Source organism: Hyaena hyaena, unplaced genomic scaffold (genome assembly GCF_003009895.1).
Source record: "Hyaena hyaena isolate Hyena2069 unplaced genomic scaffold, ASM300989v1 scaffold_1394, whole genome shotgun sequence".
In the NCBI taxonomy this organism is placed as follows: Eukaryota; Metazoa; Chordata; class Mammalia; order Carnivora; family Hyaenidae; genus Hyaena; species Hyaena hyaena.
Window position 1 is genome coordinate 68184 of NW_024082026.1, and position 8547 is coordinate 76730.

An 8547-nucleotide genomic window follows, 5' to 3' on the forward strand; every position below is an offset into this window, starting at 1 on the left:
GCCCACTGAGCTGAGGGGAAGAAGGGATGAATGCAATGAAAACTTCAACAAGAGATGAAAAATATAAAGACAGATCAAATAGAAGTTACAGAGCTGAAAATACAATAACTGAACTGACTCGAGGGTGTTTAACCATATAATGGACATAGCAGAAAAAAGAATCAGTCAACTCAAAGACAAGACAGTGGGATTCATCCAATCAGAGCAGCAAAAAGAAAAAAGAATGAAAAACAGTGAAGAGAGTTTAAGGGGCCAATGGGACAACATCAAATGGACTAAGATTCACATTAGAGGGGTCCCAGAGGAGAAGAGAGGAAGAAAGGGACAGAAATCATGTTTGAAGAAATAATAGCTAAAAAGGTCCCTAAGTTCGAGAGGAAACCAACATCCAGGTCCAAGAATCCCAGAGAGTTCCAAATAAGATGAAACCAAAGGGTCCCTCACCAAGACACATTATAATTACAGTAACAAAAGTTAAAGAGGAAGAGAGAATATTAAAAGTAGAAAGGACTTCTCAGGCAGAGAAGGACAAATATCATATGTTTGCACGTATAGGAGGATTAGGAGGAACTTGACAGAGGAACAAGGGGGAGAAGAAGGGCGGAAATGGTGGGGGAAAGGGAGAGAGGCAAACCATGAGAGACTCTTGAATGCTGACAAAAACTGAAGACTGATATATGTGGGGGGGAGGGAGGATGGGCATGGAGGAGGGCACTTGTGGGGATGAGCACTGGGTGTTATATGGAAACCAACTTGACAATAAACTATTTGTAAAAAAAAAAAAAAAAAAAGTAGAAAGGACTTCTTAAAACATTTTGCCACATTTATTTCCAAGATTTTTGAAAGCAAGAACAAGTACAACTACCATATTTCTCATTTTATAGAAGAGCTAACTCATCTCCAGATATTTTAAAGGAAATAATTATTGATTGAGTTAGATCTAGAACAGGGACCCTTATTCTGATTTCACAGCTCGTGAGTTCGAGCCCCACAACGGACTCTGTACTGACTTCTCAGAGCCTGGAGTCTGCTTGGGATTCTGTGTCTCCCTCTCTCTCTGCCCCTCCCCCACTTGCACTCTGTTTCTCTCTCTCTTAAAAATAAATGTTAAAAAAAAAAAGAAGCTAAACACTGATCAGATTTACCTAATGTCAGAAAATAACCCTGGTCCTTTGGCAACTAATAACCCAAGGTATATAATCCGAAGTTTGAGAGAAGCCTCACACAAGAGTTTTGTGATATGCTAACTTAAGTAACTGAGGGAATTAGGTGCAAAGGGAAAAACCAGAGCTGAATTTTAGCCTTGTATCCCATGTGATTCTTTACTAGTCTGGAATAATCTGAGAAGTCTCATCCTTGAAGAACCCTCCTCTCCAGGCAAATACCTATATAGGGATTCCCAATATGCTGAGACCCCCTCTACTATCATTATAGCTCTGCCACATTGTAAAATTCAGGGGGCTCTGTCAAACCAGGATAATAAATCTCTCAAAGTGTTGAAACAGTCAGTGATCAATGTATGTAGGGGATAAGTTATAGACAATAATACTAATCATGCCCCCCTCACAATCTTTTTCAGGACTTGTTTGCCTCAAGTCTTAGAATTGTGGAATGTCAAGTGACTTTAAAATGTGATTGAGCCTCCTGAATGGAGAGACAGTGACCTGGAGAAAAATAGGCATAAGATGATGATTTAACATTCCACATTTTGCGGGCGATATAGTGTCACCCTCGTGGTTAACAGATGCCCACATTCCTGGATCAATTAAGTACAGCACCCTCTCCCTACAGCTTCCTTTATGAAAAGCGAACGTACTAACAGAATGTTGATAATAGCAAGAATTTTGCTAAATACCCATCTTTTATTTTTAAGAATATCCCTATTTAAAATGTCGGAACCTAAAAATATACACAAACCAAATGTTGATACACTTCAGGACTTGCATGTTATGATTTCCTCATTGCATCTGGTAACTGCATGCTATTAGCTACACTTGGTATGACTCGATACAGCTTGACATATTCTGGAATTTATTAAAATGTAAATGACAAAGCAGAAAAGAATGTTCAGACAATTGGATTACTCCATTGACTGAATGTTCCAATACTGTATCTATTTTTGTCAAAGCAATGGCGGCTCCTGCTGTGGACTGCTGAATGGAATATTCCATTGCAGGGCACGGGGAGAACTTGCATAAAAGAAATTGAAACCGAATCATCGAATGTTTAATTCACCTCTCCAAAAGCAACAGATTGCCAATACTTCCTAAAAGAAATTACGATCATTTGGACCCATAATTATTGGAAGATTATCATTCACAGCTATGTATTCAGTATCTATTATTAGATCTGTAACTTCATTCATGAAAACAATGATACATTTGCTTGTTTTTGCTCTTGGCCTTGGCTTGTTTTGGTTATGAACATTATGTGAGGAGCAAGAATATATGTGATATGGCGGTCAATATGCACAATCCAAGAGAGACGTTTTCCTGGGAACTGTTATTATTTATTCCAGAGAAGAGAAGCCTGGGAGGTAGATATCTTTAAGGACTTGAAGGGATTGAGTTGAGAGAGAGAATGGAGACAGCTGTTCTCTCTCTCCACAGGGAACAACAGAAAATGGGATTAAACTATAGCGTGAGGGATTTGTGATCGAAATAAAACAGAATTTCCCAACTGTGGAGGCTCTCAAACACTGAAATATGTTTCAAAGGACATATGTGAACATGAGTGTTATTTTGACGCCCTTAAAAAATGGAAAGGCACATTGTTCACTATGTGGTCTTACACGGATGAAGAGTGGACTCTGATTCCTGTGGACTCTTGATCTAGGAGCTGAATCTAAAAATGGGATGTGGCGGTGGCTTAAGAAGGGTAACTTTTGTTTTTAAATTTTAATGTTTTTATTTATTTCTGAAAGAGAGAGAGAGAGACAGCATGAGCAGGGGACGGTCAGGGACAGAGGGAGACACAGAATCCAAAGAGACTCCAGGCTCTGAGCTAGCTGTCAGCACAGAGCCCGACGAGGGGCTCGAACCCACAAACCGTGAGATCATGACCTGAGCTGAAGTCGGATGCTTAACTGACTGAGCCACCCAGGCGCCCCAATTTTTTTTTTTTAATGGTACTTATTTCTCAAAGTCAGCTTTTCTCATGGGGACAGACTGGAAATTTTTACCTGTGCTGTGAAACGTTAAACTCAATGGAATGTCCTGTAACAAGGTGGGTGGAGACAGAGAATGTGGGAGCACAATGCACTCTATTTTTCTCCTCCTCCTACCATTTTTGCTAGTAAGTAGTTCAAGTTTAAAGGCAAAATGTCCTTCCTAGTTACATGTGGAGTTGTAAGACTGGGTATGGCCCCTGGGAACCTGAACTCTCTCTTTACAATTATATATGGAATGTTGTGTGTTTTCCCTAAAAAAGATGTTGTGCTCTAACAAAACAAATCCATGGGGCTGACTTTTGATTAGTGGAAGACTGTGAGTACATGGGATTCAAACTGGCCGAAATTCAATTCTTGCTTTAAAAAATCATGACCACAGTGGATGTCGGTTGTCTCTTGACTTGAAGATAATTATAATTTCTGATTCCCTGAGACATCTCAGTGGATCAGAAAGAGTATGGTGTTAGAGTCAGAAACCTGAGGTCAGATCGTATCTAAGTCATGAACTGGCTGTTTGAGCTGGACAACTTAGTGACTCCTAAGTACCAGCTTATATTCTGAGGAATAAAAGGTAGAATGTAGATATGTTAGACAGAAGACTTTAAAGTTTCCTTTTTTGATTTGAATAGGCTATCAATTATCAATACTGAAAACTTTTAATCTCCAAGCTCACTCCAAGATTATGTCCTGATGAATTAATAGTTCTCAACTTGGTTGCATGTAACAGTCACCCGGGAGGCTTTAAGAAAATCTTAAACTGCTGCCCCACACCAGTTAAATCAGAACCTTTTGGGGAAAGACCCCCGGTATCGTTATTCTTTAAACTCCACAGGTCGTTACAGTATGCAGTCAATCAATGTTGAGAACTCCTGCTTTGGGTACAAGGCAGGGAGAGGAATTGAAGTAACATTAATGTTTCACTATGAGCACAGGGATTGTGTCTGTCTTGTCACTTTCTTGTATACCCAGGACCTAACAAAATGTCTTGGACATAGTAGTTGCTCAGGAAATGATCAACATTTTTAGTGCACATTGGCCAATCTCTAAGAGAAATGGGGCTTATCAAATCTGGTATCTACTTTGATCGTTTTCACTTTGATCTTATTCACTGAATAGGAACTCAGTTCTTTACTAATGGTTGCCAGTGTAAACAATGAAGGGAAGTGAAATAGCGGGTAATCCCATTGCACTGCTACAATTCAACTATCCTTGAGATGAAAGTGAGGAACTCATCTATCACCACATCCTCTTGAAAAGAGGCCTTCTGGAATCTAAAGACATGTCTCTTACATGACTCTACACATCTAGGTGGAAATGAATAAAACAAAATGTCTAAGAATCCAGATGCATCATTCATTCATTCAGCAGGTATTTATGAAGTACTTACATTGCACCACATACTAGGATAGCCCATTGTCAACTTTCTCAATGAGGGTTTTATGTTACAATGAAACCTTTATTATTCTGGGCATCTTAATATGTCATGAATTAATTTCCTTTGTATGCATATAGTATCGTTTTAGTTAGATATCATTCTTAGGAAAACTGGGAAAAAAATAGTTACTCAATTTTTTGCTCTGTGATTCAGGTGAATTTTAAACAAATCCAAGTTTATTTTTTTAATGTTTATTTGTGTATGTGTGTGTGTGAGAGAGAGAGACAAAGAGAGACAGATAGAGATAGAAAGAGAGGAGGGAGGAGGGGCAGAGAGAGAGAGGGAGACATAGAATCTGAAGCAGGCTACAGGCCCTGAGCTGTCAGCACAGAGCCTGACATGGGGCTGCAACTCACAAACCGTGATATCATGACCTGAGCCAAAGTCGGATGTTTAACTGACTGAGCCACCCAGGTGCCCCTCACCAAATACAAGTTTAAAAAGGCTGCAAGTCTAGGGGCTGAAATGACAAGCAAAACCCATTACTTGTCTTTCAGAACTGTATTGTCCAATAGAATTTTATCAGTGATAGAATTGTGCTATATGTGCAGCTCAGCAGGGGAGTCACTTGTCATATCTGACTATTGAGCACTTGAGAGACGGCCAGTGCAACTGAGAAACTGAATTTTTAATTTTCTTCAATATTACTTGATTTAAATTGATGTAGTCACATGTGGCAAGTGGCTATCGTATCCAGCTAAGGTCCAACAAGGCAGGTCTAGAATTTTACATTCAAATGGAGGAGACTGGCACATAAATGATCATAATCTGGGTGATAAGTGCTAATATGAAGTGAGCACAGAATACTATGAAAGCTTCTATATGAGGAAACTCATCTTGTGTAGGGGTAGTGAATGACGGTGGAAACTTCCAAGAAGAAATGACTTCCAGAACGAGACCAGAAGGACAAGAGATGGATCTGGAAAGGGTATCAGAAAGAGTACTAAGCAGAGGTTTAGGTGTGTGAGAAAGCCCAGAAGATAAAGAGAACATTAAGAAATGGCAAAGTGGTATGGCAAGAACCTAGAACAGCAGTGGGAAACAGTCCCTCAATGAGTCCAGAGAGGAATGTTTGGACCAGGATCTAGGATATGAAGGGTTTTAGGTATCACACTATTCCAAGGGCAATGGGAAATCAGTGAAAAGTATGGAACTGTGGAATGATATGACCATATCTGTGGTTTAGAGAGAGTTCCCTGGTGGCTGCTTGATGGTATGGAGGGAAACACTGGAGGAATGCTGCCGTAGTCCAGGTGAGAAATGATGGCTGTCTTAACTACAGCTGCACAGAAGATGAAGAGAAGCAGATGTATTTGAAAACACAAGAAGGGAAAATGTAAATGTCTTTCCTGACTGATTGGTCATGACAGTTGAAAGGAGGAAAAGACAAGGGCCACACCTTGCTTTCTGACCTGGGTAGATGACAGTGCTATTTACTGAAAGGCAATATGGGATTGTTAGCAATGGTCTCTGAATTTACGTTTTCCCTTCACTTCAGGTTAATTGCTCCTCGTGGATCCTGAAACTAGCTTTGATATACACTAGTGGAAACAAGCAAATTATGAGAGCATGCTCTTCCAAGAAATCAACACAAGTTCACAGTTGATGCAACATTGCTTTTATTTGGGGATTCAAGGGCATACGACAAAGTCTCAGAAAATGTAACAGTCACATTTTGTGCTTGACTACTCATTTAATGAGAACTGTGCAAGATATGGCCAATAGTCATCATTTTGAAAGCAGATTGGCCTGAGCCACAAGGAGGTCTAGGTCTGACAATGCCAGATTTTGAAGTGGAAATTTACAATAGTCACATATTCAGGTGCTTCCAAATATCTCGATGTTTGTCTGTAAGTAGACACAGATTTAACTGACACTTTCAAGACAGAATTGCATCTTGGAACTGTGTTATCCAGCTGACCACTTTATTAATCATTACTAAATGCCAACTAAACACGAAAGAGCTGGTAAAAAAGAGCGAGATTTCCTCACTTTTAGCTTTTTATGGCTGAAGTATTCTTGAGTCAGTACCTGGATAAGTGAGGATTAGAATAGCAAATAACCATTGATATTTTCAAAAACATAAGGACTATTGAAACAGCCGTGTGTAAACATTCATGCAGAAGCACTAACAAATACATACTGTGCATAAAATTGGGTAAGGAAATGCTCATTAGAAGATCTGATTTGTTTAGGTGAGCCAAGAATTCCAAATAACCTAAGAATATCATTGAAGACATTGTACATGTGATTTGAGCCATTACGTGTTCTTCAGGGATGGACCATGACAATGGTCTATCTGTGTCAGAAGATGTTAGTTCATAACTGGCTATTTCTCACATTGAGGTGGGAAGCCAAAAAGGTGCAAATTTGAAACAATCTGTTAGGTGTACTGCTCCCTGATCACCAGAGATAATGCTTTCCTTGATCAGATTCAAGTTCCGACTTCACTTAGGCAGGGTGGAGTAGTTCAAGAGCCTCTGAGAAGAGACTGGACAGCCTGATTTCTGGACCTAGCTCTGCCACATTCAAATGTATGAGTTCTTTATAAGTCACTCCAACTTTGATTTGTCCTCTGTAGAAATGCATATTGCAACAGATGACCTTAGAGTTCCCCCTCTTTTTATTAATTCTCAAGAATTTCAGATTTCATGCAGAATAAGGTGAACAATTTCCTCAACATCTGGCAAAACAAACAAACAAACAAACAAACAAAAAAACAAAGAAAAGCCTAAAATGCTGATAAGCTCTATTCCCCAATTCCATCAGTTTTCTCCCATGAAAAAGTTTTCCGATCATTCTACCCTGAATGCCCCTGATCTCGTCTGATCATTCTAATGTAATGTAAGCAGAAAATTGAAAAATTTGAGGAGATAACTGAAGGTCATAGCTATTTGTTTACCATAAAAAAACTATTGGGGAATACAGAAGTGGTGATATTGCAACACTGATCACAATATTGTGACTATGTTATCATGAGATTTACAATCACAATTCTTGAATGTGAATCCTGAGCATGGCAGTTGCAAGTTACTTAATCTCATTAAATGTTAGCTTCAAAACAGGGATAATAATACTTATTTTGCAGGGCTTTTCTGAGTTGCAGGCTTAAGTGAGTTCATATGTAAAATGCTTAACATACAGTTAAGAGCTCGATGAATACTAACTATTATTAACTTCAAGAAAAATCATAAGTTCTCATATTACCACCAGTCACTCCCACTTGCTTTGGTGGAAAATAAGATGATAATTCTAGATGAAACCCAAGGTGGGAGAGGGGATGTGTGTGTGAAGTCCTTACCATATATGCTGGCATTGAGTGTCAACCAGACATGTATACTCATAATTCTCTATATTCACCACATAGATTCCCTCCTCCATGGCTGTGCTCACAACATTACATTCATTTAAAGGAATCTATTCTCTCATTCCTTTCCATTCATCTAAATCTTTAATGCCTCTCCTTTTTTTTTTTTTTTTTTTGTAAGTAGACTCTATGCCCCACGTGAGACTTGAACTCACAATGTTGAGATTAACAGTCTCATGCCCTACCAACTGAGCCAACCAGGTGTCCCTAATTCTTACTATCCTTTAAGATTCATCTTGTATTTTCCTCCTTTGGGAACTTTCTTCCCTAAATAGGTCAGGCTTGCCCAGATTATGGTGACCTCCTCTAAACTCTTTAGCTTTGTTGTGATCTTAACATCCATGGACCTGATTTGCTCCTATCTTTTCAAAAGTTTATGTATCCCTGTCTAATTAAATTTAAACTCTTTAGAGGCAGTGACCATGTCTCAGCAAACCTATCTTGCTTGATTAAAAGAATGGTTGACTAGTTGGTGTCGGGTGTGATAATGTCCATTATTTTATCCTTCCGATTGCCTCTGACTACTCTGGTATTTCAAAAGTACTTTATGTTCCCTTAGGTCACTCTTAAGATCAA

General features: G+C 39.1%; 1 non-coding gene across 1 annotated transcript; it reads right to left on the reverse strand.

Moving 5' to 3' along the window:
- Positions 1–8101: 8101 nt before the first annotated feature.
- TRNAN-GUU lies at positions 8102–8174 on the reverse strand. The gene has a single exon. It is a non-coding gene; the product is annotated as a tRNA-Asn (tRNA).
- Between the last annotated feature and the right edge of the window lie 373 nt (positions 8175–8547).